The sequence below is a fragment of the Urocitellus parryii genome, unplaced genomic scaffold (assembly GCF_045843805.1).
Source record: "Urocitellus parryii isolate mUroPar1 unplaced genomic scaffold, mUroPar1.hap1 Scaffold_48, whole genome shotgun sequence".
Classification (NCBI taxonomy): Eukaryota; Metazoa; Chordata; class Mammalia; order Rodentia; family Sciuridae; genus Urocitellus; species Urocitellus parryii.
In genome coordinates, this window is record NW_027554049.1 from 4,101,074 (window position 1) to 4,116,689 (window position 15,616).

Consider the following 15,616-nt stretch of genomic DNA (forward strand, 5'->3'; position numbering starts at 1 on the left):
CTGCCAGGCCCCATGGTTTTGCAAGGTTGAACACATGCGTGAGTGTGTGTTTGCCCACGCACACACCTGAAGACGCATCCGTGTTTATGTGCACGGGTACATGCATGTGTATGTGGCTGTGTATGTAAAATACGCATTTCTGTTTCTGGGAGCGTATCCACCTTAGGATTCCCCAGGGAGGCCCAACCAGGGGTATCTTTGGGTCAGTGACCACTGTCTGGACCGTCCACTTGCCTGTGTGTCCATCTACCACCTCTAGTGACCGTTCTGTATCTGCATTGATTCCTTTATTACATATTTACCTGGGTGCTGAGGGGTCTCCAGGGAAAGTGAACCTTTAGGTACCCATCAATCATCTACCTCTGTGTCTGTCCATCCACCAGATCCAGCTATCCGTCCACCCATCCACCCACGCATGTGTCCACCCAACGTCCATCTGTCCTTCCATCTGTCCATGAACTCTGCCATAAGTCAATCATCTATCCATCCATCCACCATTTCCCTATTTTATTTCTCTCCCGGATCCAACTATCCATCTGGCCATCATCTGTCCATCCCCCTGGGCTGCCCCTCCTAAGGTCCCACCACCTCCCAGTAGGGTCACCCCCGGACTGAGCCTTCAACACATGAGCTTTGTTTAGGGGATAGACACTCCAGATGTACATGGTGACCGAGGTCAAGGTCAGCTATCAGAGATCTTAGGCAGAGTGTCCTCCAGGGCAGGACGATGCTGTGGTGGCCCAGACCCCGGGCAGGGGGTTGAGCAGCTGGCATTATCTCTCTGGCTGCTCAAGCTGAAATGAGAAGCAAATTATCTCCAAGGATCAGGTAAAGGAGGAAATGTCACTGAGAGACAGCCATAAACAAATGCAGATGGAGGTCCCTTGAGAAACACTGGCGGCAGAGGAAGTCAACACATTACAACATGCATTGCAAGCCCCTAAGACGAGGGTGGACGTGGGCAGGCGCTGGGCCCACTCTGCAAGCGTCCGCCACCTCCGCGTCCCGCCCCCTGTTCTGGCCATAAGGGGGTAAATTTCCCAATTCCAGGAGTTTGTGGCAGAGAGGGCCAATAACCACAGCTCTCCCGGCGCCCTGATGCTCGCACCATGTAGAGACACATGCAGGTGAGACTCCAGCACATCAACTCCGAGGAGGACCAGGGCGAGAAGCCCCGGCAGCTGTGGACTCCAGAGTTCGAAGATGCGGCCCCAGCGGCGCTGGCAGCGGGGGAGCCGGGTGAGTGGGGCTGGAGCGCCCGCCGGGGCACTGGAGTTTCCCGGACCTTCTCGGGACCCTTGAAGGCGCGGGCTGCGTGCGGGGTGCTGCGGCTTCTAGTGTGGATTCTGGAACCGGGTTCTGGGGACTCCCTCTAAGGGAAGGGAGGCAGCCTCATTACCCCCACCTCCGTCTTTGCAGATTTTACACTTTTTTTCTCTTCTGTTGTATGTTTCACCCCCAGCTCTTTCCCCTCTTATTGTAAAATTGACCCCCACTCTCTGCTGTCTCCCTCACTCCTAAAAGGGTTTCCTCTCCTAGTCCTCAGCTTCTATCTTAATTGGTTCCACTTCTTTAACTAGTAACACACCCCCCCCCCCCACCGCGGTAACTTCGGTTCCCCCTCTCTCTTTGGCACAGGTTTTAAAAGAAAGAGACCTCAAGGCTCTTCTCCCTGTCCACCACCCCTTGGGGGATTTTATAGGAGGGTGGAGGAGGGGCGCACCCATGAAAGACCCCCTGGAGGAGGGCGATCTGTTGCACGCACCCCTCCCAGGCCAAGTGAGGGAGGGGGCGCGACCTCTGCCCACCCGCAGGGGTTGGTGTGCTGGCCACCTGCGCTGTGGAGGGGGCTGGAGCGCCCTGAGAGTTGGTGGAGAAGAAAACTCTATTTCTCCTTTCATTTTTTTTTTCTTTTTCTTCTGTTGGTTTTCCCCTTTTCCCTGAGGCTATGCTACCTACTGATCTTCGCCCTAACCTTTCTGGGTCTGACCTCCATCCATCTTTGATTTCCGACTTCCTCAAAATAACTGAGGTAACCAAAGGGGTGCTGGCCCCAGGGGTCCAGGGCAGCCAGCGCACAGCAACCCCGCTGGCTTTATTTTGCCATGCTCTTTGAGAATGCAGTTGGGGTGGGGAGGAAAATGAAATCAGGGTAATAATTAGCAGGTCAAAAAATCTGCAGGTGGTTGGGGAGGGAGCTTACACTACTTAGGGAAAATTAGCATTTTCTCAAAAGAGTTTCAAATGCCCTTTGTGCTAAACTGGATTACAACCATCTATGATTAAGATTCCCAAGTTTCAAGTAACTTCCTAAAATGACCTACACTGGCTTTAGTGAGGTTTCAGGCCAATTCATCTGAGTCCCTCCCCCCCCCCAAAAAAAAGAAGAGGGGACTGCAATTTGCCTACAATCCCTTTTTATTTATTAAAAATAAATTGCATTGTTAAATACGTTCCTCAACTGTAAGAACCAGACCCTACACTCTTGGATTCAAGTCAGTTACACTTGTGTGGCTCCTTCAGTTAGTGAGTTTCCTTGTAGGTAGGGGCTGGGAACCATTTTGGGAGGCTGGAGATGGTTAGCTTTTCCTCTTTTGAAATGTGAAGTGTTGGTGGGTGCTAGGGAACTCATTGGTGGTGTTTTTTTAAGGCATTAGAGCAGGGGATGTGTTCCTGTCTGGTTACATGAGCTTCAGTAGTGTGAACAGGAGGCTAAATTCATTTTTCCCCCTGAGTTTTTGGGCTCCTTATTACAACAGTGATAAGATGATAGTTAGATTATTTGCATTGTAGAAGTGTGTTAGGAATGTGAACAATAATTTTGTTAAAAAGAAAACGTTTTTAGGTTTACTATTGTGTCAGGATGGTGTTGTGCTGCTCACTGAAATAATTCTGCAGAGAAAATAGCCTGCTCTGTGGTCCACCCACTCTGGACCTCAAGTACATGATCTTTAGTTCTCACAACCAGTTGTGGCTTCAGGTTGGGATGACTTTGCCCCTGGTGCCTGGCCTGCTTGGTTTTTTTCAGCCTTGCCCTAAATCCAAGGGGTTGCGTTTGTGGTGGTCTTTGAGCAGTTGGTAGTGGGATGGGATTATCTTCCTTGTTTCCCAAATGAAAAAGACAAGTCTAGTGTTTGAAGCTGGTTGGGTTTGGTAATCACGCTTTCAATTTTTTGAATATGCCCTTCCAGGATTTAGATGAAGAGGTTCTAGGGAAGCAAGTTGAAAATGATGTTGGCACTTGGTTCCTTTGAGGCTTACTGCCCTGGACAAAGTGATAGGGGGAAGAATTCAAGAAATTCGATCCCTTTCTTAGCACTTTTAACCTATTATACTTTGGATTATTTAAAAATAAAAATTCTAGATATGTTTAAAGGCTTCTGAATCCAGATAAGAACTGCATCACTAGTCATGCCATTAAATTTTTTTTTTTTCACACTCTTGTCAGGCTTTGTTCAGGGAGGGATCCTCAGGAGGGAACAAAGCCCCTTGCCCTCTGGAGTTTTCAGATTTCAAAATGGGGCACATCTCTAACCCCATGGCCAGATTGATCACACATCTTTTTTGATCTTCTTACTCTTCCTTTTTCATAGAGCCTCCCTGGACATTGATCCAAGTCTCCTTGAAACATTTTAAAATTTTTAATTAAGTAGAAATTTAATGTGGGGTCTAATTTGCCATCTACACGTTTTAAAATTAAACTGGTTAACATGGCCCTTGCCATTGGCTCAACACTTGGGGATCTAATTTCCTTTTTTTTGGTAAACCCTTATCTGGGTGGTGGGGGTGGGTAGGAGATGTTGTGTGCCTTAGATAATCTGCGCATAGTCATTCTTCTAATATAGGAATGAGAAAGCAGATAAGCCCAAATCATAATGCTTCCCTAAAGATACACAGGTTTTAATTTTTAAGTGTTTTGGAGTCTCCAGAATTTGATTGGCCTCTAGCAGATTAACTTTCTCCCTGCACAATACCTGGAGTATTCTCTATCCATTTGACTGTGATTGAATCTAAGACCCCTGCTGGGTTTACTGCATTCTTCCAACTTACTGGATAACTAGATGCAGAGAGAAAACATTCTTACAATTGGGGTAGGGGTGGGGCAGAGGGATGGAAGAAGGAGTTGCTGTGTAATTCCTCTGAACTTTGCTTTTTTCTTTCCAGGTTAACTTAAGCATACCCAGCCATTGTTCCTAACAGAGTCCTCTTACTCCTTGGCATATACGCCTTCAAGATGTGCCAGTGGTGGTGGGGATGCACAAGTACTTTTTACTGCACAGGCAAACAGAGCTGCTGCTGTTTTAAGACTCAAGTGGGATGTTGCTGGTGTGGCTTCGAGGGTTATGTATACAGTGAAGGCAGCTGATTTTGGGGCTGTAAATCACTCTGGGAACCAGTAGATCCTTCCAGCAGAGGAGCTTAACCTTTTTTATGCTTTTTTATGTTGAAGATCCATGGGATGCCAAGAGAGCAGATGATAGGGAAGTGCTGTTCCTCAAAACTAGACCTTCATGATGTGTGCCTGGCCCTCCATGTCTGGGGCTCTGCATCTGCAGATTCAACCAAGCACATGTCAAAAATGTTTGGGGAAGGGCTGGGACTGTGGCTCAGCAGTAGTGCACTTGCCTTGCATGTGTGAGGCACTGGGTTCGATTCTCAGCACCACATATAAATAAACAAAATAAAGGTCTATCAACAACTAGGGGGGGAAATGTTTGGGGGAAACCTTGCATCTGTACCCACCATGCACAGGCTTTTGTCTCTTGTCCTGGCTCCCTAAGCCACACACTTTAGAACAATGATTTCCCCTACATTTACATTGTATTAGGGGTATTATGAGTCACCTGGGGAGGATTCAAAGTATACAGAGGGATGTCCACGTTATATGCAAATGCTGCACCATTTTGTATCAGTGACTTTAGCAGGCATGGATTTGGGTATCCTCCAGGTTTCTGGAACTGGGTCCTGGTCCTCCTGCTTGTACCCAGGGGCCTATATTATTTAATATAATACAATAAGTAACAAGATCAGCATCCTTTCAAGTAACCACCATATTGTCAAGTCATTGGACCAAATGTACGCCATGTGAAAATGTGTGTGTTTGTGACAGTGTCACAGGCTCTGCTGATACCACTATAACTTATTCCTCACATGCCAAATTAAAAGAAATGTCCATTTTCAGTTCTTACGAAAGTATTTTTTTTCCCTAATTTCATGAACCCCTGTTTAAGAATGTCTGCTTTAGAAGCTGGGGTTGTGGTTCAGTGGTAGAGAGCTCACCTGGCATGTGTGAGGCACTGGGTTCAGTTCTCAGCAGCAAGTAAAAATTAATAAATAAAATAAAGGTATGGTGTCCATATAAAACTAAAAAAAAAAAGACTGTTTTTAGAAGCTGGGGTTTGTGTAGTTAATTGATAGATCACATCTTTAGCATATACAGGGCTCTGGGTTCAATCCCCAACACTCTGCCCAACAACAAAAGTTCCTGCTTTAGAATGTACCTTCAGTGAGAGAATATTGCCCCTAAAATGTTTAAAATCTACCGGGGAGAGGGACAGAAACATTTATTGATATGCTACTGGTTTGTGATGCTCCAAAGAAACCACAGTATGATATAATTATGATACATTATAGCAGGACATGGTGGATCATCAATTTACAGAGACCTGTCTAAAAATAAGGGGCTGGGGATGTGGCTCTGTGGTGGAGCACCCTTGGGTTCAATCCCAGTACCATGCTGGGGTGGGGGGGGTGGACTAGGTCCCTTGTCTTATTGTCCTCCTTAACTAGTATCTAAGAACTCAGTACTTATTTATTTATTTATTTATTTTTAGTTTAGCTGTGTATCACCTTGAGCCACTTAATTATTTCTGAGCCTTGGTTTTCACATCTACAAAATGGCAGAAAGATGCTTATTTGGTTAAGTGGATTTGAAGATAAATGAGTTCAGGTGCAGGCCTTTGACGAGTATGGGTGGTCGGTAGAGGTTTGCCTGGGCCCTAAGGAGCAGCATGGAGAGCTTGACATTTTTGCAGGAACTTTGGGTCTTCAGAAGCACGAGAGAGACACAAGGGTGACGTGAGGAGTTAGCTTGACCCAGGAGTTTATTTTTTAATTTATTTTATTTTATTTTTTTAAGAGAGAGAGAGAATTTTTTAATATTTATTTTTTATATTTTGGCACACACAAAATCTTTGTATGTGGTGCTGAGGATCGAACCAGGGCCAAACTCATGCCAGGCAAGCACACTACCGCTTGAGCCACATCCCCAGCCTGACCCAGGAGTTTTAGATGTGTTTTAAATGTTTAATGTCAATCTAAAAGAAGCTGTAGGACAAAGGTGGGTACAGTTTATAGTTTTCTCTTCCAACTGAGTTCCCAGGTGCATTCTCCAGGAGGTGGATACCAGCAACTGTTTCTCTTGTATCATTTTTCGTTTCCATGTACACATTTATGTCTTTATCTGTGAGCCCAAATGGGAGCCCATTATATACACATCCTGTTCTCTTCCCCTTTTTCCCCTCTTATGAAATAACTCCTGCGTGGTTGTTCTGTGGAGGAGCACACTAACACAGTCTACTTGTCTTGGTAGGATACAATGTTCATCTTTTGTGCTCTCTAATTTATTTAACCAGAAACTTCCTGATGGACAGCGTGTGTCCATTGGTGTACTTGTTTGTTAATATGAGAAATGCTGCAAGAAATACCTTGCAATACAGGAAGTAAATTACTAACAAAGGAATTGCTGAGTCGAGGAGAATTAAACTAAAATTAAGATGTTGCCAGATGACTCCCTGAAGAAGTTATATCCATTTATGTTCCCTACCTATGGGTGTATTTCCTTCAGAGAAAGTTTTTGACACATAATTACAAAATTGCTTTTCCAGAAAGATTGTGCCAGTTAATACCACCCACATTACCTACCCATAAGCACTGCGTTTGAGCACATTAATTGCATATACAGATACCATTGATCTGGGAATTGATGATATTTTTTTCTTTCATCTTTGTTTTTTAACTTGAATCTTAACTTAGGACTGAGTCAGAGTGCTATGGAGGCCTTAGGTCTTTGTGCTCTGCCTCCCCTATGCAACTGTCTCTGGAAGTAGCCTTGTGGCATCATATCCGTTCTGGGGCTGAGGATATAACTTAGTGGTAGGGCACTTTCCTAGCATGCATGAGGCCTGCGTTTAATACCCAGGACTGAAAAAAAAAGGAAATGGAGGGAGGAATAGTGGTGGCACATGGCTAATCCCAGTGACTCAGGAGGCTGAGGCTGGAGGATTGCAAATTTGAGGTAAGCCTGGGAGAATTAGCAAGGCTCTATCTTCATATAAAAAATAAACATCCCTGGTTCATCCCAGTGCCATAAAGAAGGAATATGTGTGGTTTTTCTTGTGTGTGTTTTACATGTGTTTGTGTGTTAGAAGGAGGGACACTTTGGAATCTCAAAAATATCCCTGAGAAAAAATAGCTGCAATGTAAATACATGAAAGGAAACATACAAATGGTGGGTCCATCGTTGCCCCCACAGCCCTGCTTCCTCTGCACACAGTAGGTGGTGAGTGTGCTTGGTGAGGTAGGCACTGGGTGACTTTGGAAGTCTTTTTACTCAGTCTGAAATTGGTAAAAATGAAGTCAGCTTATTAAGGTTGTTCTTCAAGATCCATCCTTCCTCCAAACTATTGGAAGCTTTTCAGTCAAAACCCATGGTTTACTAACATAAAAAGCAATTGTTTATTTATTTGAAAGTGGTGTGCATCCTCGCCATCTACATGGAGAAGTCACACATAGGCTTCATTTTAAACAAAAGAAGTCCTGCTACTTCCTGCTTCTGGGGCTTACACCACCTGACTTGTGCAGCATGCAGAATTTATACTCTTTTTTTTGCACTGTGGGTGAACCAGGATTACCTTTGTCACCACTGTAAACAGTTTTGCCTTTAAAAACAAACAAACAATCGTGCACACTTGATAGCATATGGATCTTTGTGCTTGTGCAAATGTGTGCATGGCTCAGGTTCACAAGCCCAGAGGTGCTAGGTCTGAGACTCCAAGCTCCAGTGCCTTCTTAGGGAAGGACCTAGCCTACCTGATAGGGTGGCAGGGGGCTGGACAGAGACTGCCCACTAGGCTTTAGATTCCTAGGACCCAAGCCTCTAGGTACATCACAGTCCTCAAAAGGGAATCAGAATGTGTACGCTAATTTTAACCCTAATCTGGATAGGATCCACTTGCCAAAAAAATCCACGGTTCAGTCATTTTTAAGAAGATAAGACTCAAAATAGGACTTAGCTTTTGTACACAGATGTTCCTTGACTTAGAGTGGGATTACATCCCAATAAACCCAGAGTAAGTGGAAGTTATCGTGAGCAGAGAATGCAGTTAATATGCCTAACTGACTGAGCACCCCTGCCTAACCACGCTGTCGTGCTGAAGATCTCACTTGCTGCTGGTGATTCTGTGTATTTCCAGCATCACAAGAGAGAATTCCCAAGCAAAGGTCAAAATGTAGAATTCCAAGTACTAAGCCTGTGTTGCTGTCACACTGTCATAAGTTGAAAAAAAACATCTGAAGGATCCTGGATCAGGGATCGTGTATTTCATTTCAGAAAAATAGAATTATAGCAGAAGTTGTTAGTCTGTGTATGTGGTGGGGGGTCCACCATTCCTTTCCCCTACTTCCATACTTCTCACTTTCTATAATGGCTTCGTTTTCCTTTTAAAGTCCTAAATGTTAAGACACTGCAACGGGTTTGTCGTAATCTGAAAAAGTCAATGAAGTCTTTCTGTATTCGTGTCTTGCTTGGCCATTGCAGTGTTTTTCTGTGTGTTTCCCACATGTGAAGCTGTTCTGGGAACATTCTTCTTGTCCTTCCTATCTCAATTCACCCAAGTTGCTGTGCTTTGTATTTCAAATGAATTTAGTGTTACCATCTGAATTGTTGGCACCTTTAAGCTTTTGTTGCCCCTGGAAAGTGGGTGCTGGGTGCATTGGTTGAATGTGTCATTGACTGCCTTTCATTACTATGAGCTGAAGAAGGAGGTCAGCAGCCATGATCTGAGCAGGTTCAATGTCCTTCTCTTAGACAGCATAACCCATCTGTTTGCCTCTGCAAGCTGACTCTTGAGAGAGGTGCAGGGATTGGGATGTGGATTGTTTGGATAAGTTATATTCGCTTTCTAGGGTTGCCATTAACCAACTGTCTTGGACTGGATCACTTAAATGAACTAAAATATATTGTCTCACAGGTATGGAGGCCAGGAGGGTGCAAATGTAAGTGATAGCAGATTTGATTCCTTCTAGAGGATCTGAGGGAGACACATCTGGTACATCTCAAATCTCCCTTTCTTAAATAACAGTACCAACCTAGGATAAAGCCTAGGCCCAATCTAGTTACATTTGCAAAGACCTTATCTGATCAGGTCACATGCACAGGTTCTTGGGGGGGTGTGCCACATGGGGAAGTACGACCATCTTTTTTTTTTTTTTAATTTGTCCCCCCCCCCCCCCGGTGCTGAGTTTGGAACCCAAGGCCTCACATGGATGAGGAATACGCTCTACCACTGAGCTGGCGCTGGCCATGTCTTTTGGGGGAGCATAATTCAGCTCACAGCTTTGTTCATTCCCACCTTTTGGGTGCATCTGTTTCTGAGTCCGGCCTTCTCCTGTGGGAACACCTGAGGAGTGCCTGTCATTGAAGTCATGGTTCTTTCCGAGGTGTCACCATGTCCTTTCCTTGGGTTAAGTTCTTACCTTTTTCTCTTTTGTCACAGGTGCTTCAATGAACCACACAGGCAGTGGCGATGAAGCAGGTGGGGACAAAGCCACTGCGAAGCGGCTCCGCCAAGAGGACACTCATATCTGTGAGAAATGCTGTGCCACGTTCTTCAGCCTCTCAGAGTTCTTGGAACATAAGAAAGATTGCACTAAGATTTCACTTGTCCTCATCATGAATGACAGTGAGGGACCAGTGCCTTCAGAGGACTTCTCCAGAGTGATGCTGAACCACCCACCAGTCACCCCAAGCAGTAAGGATGGTCACCAGGGGAGCAGTGGCAGTGCCAAGGAGAAGCCGGGCATGGAGCTTGTCATGTACTTGAAGGCAGAGGCCGCCCTGCCGCCCTCACCCCAGGACAGAAGCTATTTACCCAAAGGCAAAGTGGCCAACACTAACGTGACTCTGCAGGCACTCCGGGGTTATGCCCAGCCCACCCCATTGCCCAGCGCCCATGGCATTCCGTGGGTCCTGGAGCAGATACTGTGCCTGCAGCAGCAGCAGCTCCAGCAGCTGCAACTCACTGAGCAGATCCGCGTGCAGGTGAACATGTGGGTGGCGCACACCCTGCACTCCAGTGGGACCGACGCCCTGAAGACCCTGGGCAGCCATGTGTCCTAGCAGGTGTCTGCCACTGTGGCTCTGCTCAGCCAGAAGGCCAGAAGCCAAGGCCTGTCTCTGGATGCCTTGAAACAAGCCAAGCTACCTCATGCCAACATCCCTTCCACGGCTGGCTCTCTGTCCCCAGGGCTGACCCCCTTTGCCCTGAAGCCAGACGGGTTGCAGGTGCTCCTGAATGTCGTGTCTCGGCTCCCAAGTGCTTTGCTACCTCAGTCCCCAGGTTCTGTGCTCTTCCAGAGCCCTTTCTCCGCCACGGTGCTAGACCCATCCAAGAAAGGGAAAGGGAAGCCACCGAACATCTCCACTGTGGATGTTAAACCCAAAGAGGAGGCCGCCCTCTTCAAGCACATGTGTAAGTACTGAAGCAAGGTTTTGGGGAATAATAGCTTCTTGCAGATCCACCTCCTCTCCCATACTGGAGAGAGACCCTTCATGTGCTCTGTCTGTGGTCACCGCTTCACCACCAAGGGCAACCTCAAAGTACACTTTAACCGACACTCCCAGGCGAACCCCCAGCTGTTTGCCGAGTTCCAGGACAAAATGGCAGCAGGCAATGGCATCCCCTATGCACTATCTGTCCCCATCCTTGTAGATAAATCGAGTCTCTCTTTAGACAGCAAACCTGTCCTTGTAACAGGGACCCCTTGTGTGGGGCTACCTCAAAATCTCTCTCCAGGGACTAACCCTAAGGACCTCCTGGGTGGCCCGGTGCCCAGCGATCTGCAGCCTGGGCCTTCTCCAGAAAGTGAGGGTGGACCCACACTATCTGGGGTGGGACCCAACCATAATTCCCTAAAGGTTGGTAGCTTTCAGGGGAGTGGGACCCTTGAGCCAGGGACAGAGACCCTGAAGTTACAGCAGCTAGTGGAAAACATGGACAAGGCCACCACCGACCCCAAAGAATGTCTCATTTGCCACCGAGTCTTAAGCTGCCAGAGCTCTCTCAGGATGCATTACCACACCCACACCTGGGAGAGGTCTTTCCAGTGCCAGGTCTGTGGTCGAGCTTTTTCTACCAAAGGCAACTTGAAGACACATCTTGGGGTTCACCGAGCCAACACATCTGTAAAGACCCAGCTTTCATACCCCATCTGCCAGAAGAAGTTTACCAACGTGGTCATGTTGCAGCAGCACATCGGATGCACATGGGTGGCCAGATTCCCAACATGCCTCTGCCAGACAGCCCCTGTGACTTTACGGGTTCTGAGCCCATGATGGTCCAGGAGAGTGGCAGCACAGTTGCCTCCTGCCCCGAGGAGGTCGGGAGCATTGATGTAGATGAAGTAACATCTCAGGATGCCCCCGCTGGCTCCTCAAAGTTCCCTGCACCTCTTCCCAGCACCCACGTGGCATCACCTACCCTGGGGTTTCCTGTGATGGCTTCCCTAGATGCCCCAGTGAAGGTGGGTCCTGCCTCTGGGGGCCTGCAGTGCCAAAGCAGCCGAGAAATGGCTCAGTGGAGAGCAACGGCCTGACCAATGACTCATCCTCGCTCATGGGTTACCAGGAGTATCAGACCCGAAGCCCAGATGCCATGGAAACCATGTCCTTCCAGGCCATGTCCCCTACCAATAGCCAAGCAGAAAGCATCAAGTCCATGTCTCCTGGTGCTGGGGCCAAAGCTGAGACCTCCGAGAACAGCTGCCACGAGATGGAAGGTAATAGAGCTTTGGATTTCACTTATGTCCCTTGTGGGCTCAAGGTCATCAAAAGGGAACCTGGGTTGAACTTTGCAAATGGAGTGTGATCTGAAGCAGCTCCTCTGTAGGGCAATTAGCTTTCCTGTACTTCTGGGTACAGGGACATAATAACCACCGCTATCCTAGCCGTGAACAGGTTTTTTACTTATAGTGGTTAATGCAAATTGGGTATGGACAAGCATCATTATTGTTGGTTTTTGTTTTTGTTTTTGACCCCATGGGGATCTAGGGGTAATCTTAACCAAATCCCAGTAGCAGTGGGCAAAACTGCTTTTTGGCCACTGAAATGAACTATAGTTCCTTGATTCTGAGGTCTTGCTCCCTAATGGAATGTTCACAAGTCATTTATGAAGGGGGGGGGTAGGTAATATCTTAAGTGTAAAAATCAATTTGGGGCACATATTTTGGAGCACATATTGATGTCATTAATGGTAAGATAGGGTAACAGGGGCATCATAGAATCAGACAGATACGTTCTGGGCAGGTTTTAAAGGTAACTCTTGATGCAGAAACTTGAACTTGAGTTACATGTATTCCCATGTTGCCTATTCTCTGATGCAAAACCGAAATGGTCCATTTTCCAGTCTCTATCTAGTTGTTTTCAAAACTGTCTTGTTTCTAAGGATGAGTGGGTGTTGAATGATAAAGATTTGGATTTTCTTCCCCTCACATACTAGGTCGTAGCAGTCTCGCATCAAAGTTTGTTCAAGCACAGCTCACCTATGTCAAAGTTGAAGTTCCAGGCACATTTGTAGGACCCTCCACCATGTCCCCAGGCATGTCCCCTTTGTTAGTGGCCCAGCCACAAGACAGGCCAAGCAACATGGCTGCACGCGGTGTGCGAAGAACTTCTCATCCTACAGTGCCCTTCAGATTCACGAATACATGCACACTGGCTTAGCATGTGTAAGGCCCTGGGTTCCATCTCCAGTACTGCAAAAAAAAAGGCAAGGGGATATATAATCATATCTCTTAAGTGATGGCTCTTGAAATATCTTTTTTTTTTTTGGTACCAGGGATTGAACTCAGGAGTACTTGACCCCTGCGCCAGCGCCACATCCCCATCCCTATTTTGTATTTTATTATTAGAGACAGGTCTCACTGAGTTGCTTAGCCCCTTACTTTTGCTAAGGCTGGCTTTGAACTCGTGATTCTCCTGTCTTAGTCTCCTGAGCCTCTGGGATTATAGGTATGCGCCACTGCACCTGGCTCTAATTTTCTTTTAATCATTAAGGGCTGGGCTGTAGCTCAATGGTACAGCACTTGATGGGGCATCGAGCATACATGAGGCTCTGGGTTTGATCCCCAGTACAGCCAAAGAAGAAAATGCTAAGTAGATCTATAGAATAAGTCTGGAAACAGAAAATCTTTGTTATTAGTAGTGAGCTAATATTGATCATTTATGCATTGGTATAACCTTCCAGGTTTGACAACAACTGAATTTCTGTTTCCTGGCCTGCTAAGTTGAGATAAATACCATGATTAAATATGAGTATTATATAGATGCATGTCCAGAAGCACTGGAGTTTAAAACAAACAGTAGCCTCCAGGTTAATAGCCATGCAGCTGGATCCTTCCAGAGAGTGGTCTGTGCTATTACTGCTGTTAGGAGGAGCTGCCCCTGTGAAGGGTGAAAGTGTCCTGCAGATGGAAGAGGGCTCTGGGGTTTTCCACCTGGCCCCACCTCTGGTTTTCTGTATAGCCCTGAGCAATGTGCATCCCTCTGGATCTTTCTTTCCCACCTCACAAGTAGATGGGTTCATTTCCTTATGGTTAAAATAAAGGTCAAAACTTCATCTTAAAGTTGACCTAAAACACATTCTCTATTTTAATTATGTAAATCCAGTTGGTAAAAGCTTTGTGGTAGGAATATGTAGTGGCAGCCTCTTGTGACACCTAGAACTATAAGGATTCATCAGTGCGTAAGCCCCTGGCTTGTTTGGGAGGTGGCTTGCTGTGACTTGGTCTCCCTAGCTGCCCTGGATGGTGGTAATGATGAACTCCAGGGTTGTCCTGGAGCAAGACCAAGTGCTCTTAAGTAGAGCCTTCCCAGTCACTGCTAGCAACAGCAGCGCTAGTGATTCACAAGCAGGCTCTTCTGTTCCAGCCCATGGGGTGGCCATTGGTCTCCAGGGTGTCAGTAAAGATGCATTGAGTGCCTGAGAAACCTGATACCTCATGCAAGGGTTTTTAAACTTTTAAAGAAGCTAAAAATTATTCAAAAACTTGAAGGGCAGGCAGGGGAAACAATTATGGAAAGCATCCATGTTGAAGAAAAGCCAGGGGACAGGTAGTAGGGTCTTTCCTTAGTAAGACCTACATTGAATAGCATCTCCTTCTCACCATGGCCTTCTGTAGCTTTCTCAACCAGATTTCTGTTTTGTTTTTTTCCCAGTGCTGGGGGATAGAACCCAAGGCCTTGGTTTTTGTTGTTGTCGTTTTCTAATGGTACCAGGAATTGAATCCAGGGCAACTTAACTGCTGAGCCACATCTTTAGCACTTTTTATTTATTATTTATTTTGAGACATGGTCTTGATATGTTGCTGAGGATCTTGCTAAATTGCTGAGGCTGGCCTTGAACTTGTAATCCGTTTGCCTCAGCCTCCCAATTCCCAAGCCACTGGGATTACAAGCTGAATAGGACAAATATTGACCTTGAAATTTGGAACAGTGCCTGGCATGTAGCAGGTGTTTGCATAAGTACACACACACACAGACAAGAGTCTAGGTACTGCCTTGGTCTCTCTAGGCAAGAGTGCTGGCCAGATACTGCCAGATCTTTGCTTCCCCTTTACCCAGTATTTGAATTTTTATTTATTTTTTTACATAATTGACTTCCTAAATAAAAAAAGCATATTGAGAGATACTCTTTGGGTAGAGCCAAAGCCACACTTGCTAGGGAGCAGTAGAATATTTGCTAAAAAAACTCTGTCCTGTCCGCAGGTCCACTATATGACACATAGGGCAAACAATAACTCAGCTTGCTGCAGGAGGAAGCTGGCCATGGAGAACACTACGGCCCCATTGGGTGTGGATGGAAACCCTGTTCCTGTCTGTGGAACCAGTACACCAGTGTGCTCAATGGTGGCCTGGCCGTGAAGAACAACGAGATCTCTATGATCCAGAGTGGTGGTATTCCCACCCTGCCCATTTCCCTGGGGGCCAACTCTGTGGCCAGCAGCGCCATGATCTCCAAGACGGACTCCCAGTCCCGGGCAGTGCCGAGGTGGAGAAGCCAGGTGTTGCCGACAGCGTTGCCAAACATCAGTTCCCTTACTTCCTGGAGGAAAACAAGATCGCAGTCAGCTAAGCCCAGGTGAACCTGCCTGCTATGAGAAATGCAGATCCTGTGGAATGGATGGGAGCTGGACTGGTTTTTTATTTTCTTCAAGAACCCATCTCCTCTTTTCTTTATTCTTACTGATATGCAAATGATGTTTATAGTTGTGACCTCAACCTTGGGCAGTCATACAATCATGATTGTTGCTATGCTGCTTTGCAAAAAAAGGAAAAATT

General features: G+C 46.4%; 1 pseudogene; it reads left to right on the top strand.

The window, feature by feature from the left end:
* The first annotated feature begins 1,109 nt into the window (after nucleotides 1–1,109).
* On the top strand, nucleotides 1,110–15,410 carry LOC144252572 (sal-like protein 4; annotated as a pseudogene).
* The last annotated feature ends 206 nt before the right edge of the window (nucleotides 15,411–15,616 follow it).